Source organism: Schistocerca piceifrons, chromosome 8, assembly GCF_021461385.2.
Source record: "Schistocerca piceifrons isolate TAMUIC-IGC-003096 chromosome 8, iqSchPice1.1, whole genome shotgun sequence".
NCBI classification, from domain to species: domain Eukaryota; kingdom Metazoa; phylum Arthropoda; class Insecta; order Orthoptera; family Acrididae; genus Schistocerca; species Schistocerca piceifrons.
In genome coordinates, this window is record NC_060145.1 from 41,664,847 (window position 1) to 41,666,619 (window position 1,773).

Below are 1,773 nucleotides of genomic sequence, written 5' to 3' on the forward strand. Positions count from 1 at the left end.
TCTCGATGTCTTCAGGAGCCATGGGGATCTGGTGGTAGGCCCGTTTGCAATCAATGACAGAGAACGTGGTCGCACCTGCGAGGGAACTGGTAAAGTCGGCAATGTTGGGTATGGGGTAGGTGTCCATAATTGTTCGTGCATTTAGTCGACGGTAGTCTCCGCACATACGCCAGGACCTGTCTTTATTGGGTGTCATATGAATGGGCATAGACCAGCTGCCGGCAGAGAGTTCAATGATGCCGGAGCTTAGAAGTTCAGAAATCTGCTTTTTAAGGTCGGAGAGGCGCTTGGGATAAAGTCGACGTGGTTTACTGGAGATCGGGGGGCCTGGCGTGAGGCGATGCTTGTGAACTGTGCCATTGGTGACGACGGAAATGTTGCCGGCGGCACGGGAGGCGGTTTGTTTACAATGTGAGGCGGGCAGGGCAGGCGAGGCGAACTCATGGTGTTCGGAGCCACTCAGTGGATCCGATGGGAGCCGAGGTGGCGAAGTGTCCCAGGAGTCAACGTGACAAGATGGCCGCCAGTCCGAAGTGGCACCGTGTTTGGGTGAGCTCGGTAGAGCTCATGAAGCGTTAGTGAGTCCATTGTCTGTGGCGCGGCCTGTGGCAGCATGGTTGCTGTCGAAGCGCTAGGAGCGAGTGCACTGTTTATGTTGTCAGTGGCGGTCGCACAGCGGCGCGGAGGAGCCGAAGTTGCATAGTTTGAGGTGCTGTCCGCGAGGGGAGGGGTATGAGCTGTCAGCACAGGAACATGTGACGCTCGTCGCACATGCGCACTCGTGTCCAGCCGAGTGTCAAATGCTGCCGTGTTAGGGGGGTGTAGTCCTGTGGAACTGTCAGTACACGTTATCGTTGTCTTGACAGCACAGTTGCGAGGGGTAGTGGGAGTTAAGCACACGGAGGCCCGATTGTTGGGACTACAACCAGATTCGCCACACTTACTGACCTTGCCCTGTCCTTGGTGCAGTGTCTGTAATTCCTTTGTTGCGTCGGATAGCTGGAGCTGAGTTTCGTGGAGTCGAAGGGAGAGCTCTAAGTTTTCCTTGCGTAGGCGAGCGACGTTTTCAAGCTCGACAAGGTACTTGTGCATTGTTTCTTGTAACGTCGTCGACAGAGCCGAGCATGTGCGGCTGAGGTGAGCCCGGACCGACGTATCATGGGGGGTTTGCTCAATGGAGCACAGGGGAAGTGACTTTTGGACGGGTGATGAAACACGGTGTTTCGCACTAGGTCCGATGAAAGTTTGTGGTGTCGCAAGAAGTCAATGCCTAGTATAGGTTTCTCAATATTGCACACTAAAAAAGTCCACTCCAGTTTGCAGAGAGGGAGACGACGTGGGAGGTTGAACCCGAGCATTGTAGTTTAGTAGAATTCACAGCTTGCAGTGAAGTATGATGAGGGCAGATGTTTGATGACACTAAGGATGTAGGCAGCAGGGAAACATCAGTACCTGTGTCCACTAGGAAAAAGTATCCCGACGAAATGTCTTTAATGTATAGTCATCTGTAATTATCCGATTGTTCCTGGACAGAATGGAGCACTGGGAGCTGCCTGTCATGTTGTGCACAGGAGGTGGCACCCAGCCGTACCTGCGATTTGCGTTTGGGACGCAGCAGGGTGGTCTGCAGTTCCGTGCCGCCTCACCAAACCATGTGTGGAAGTAGCAGTATGGGTAGTGTGGCTGCATTTCCTGCGGAAAGTTCATTGCCAGAGGTGGTGGCTGAGGTTCAGTGGCCGCAGTCGGTTTGGTTGCAGGAGGGGGCGTGACCAA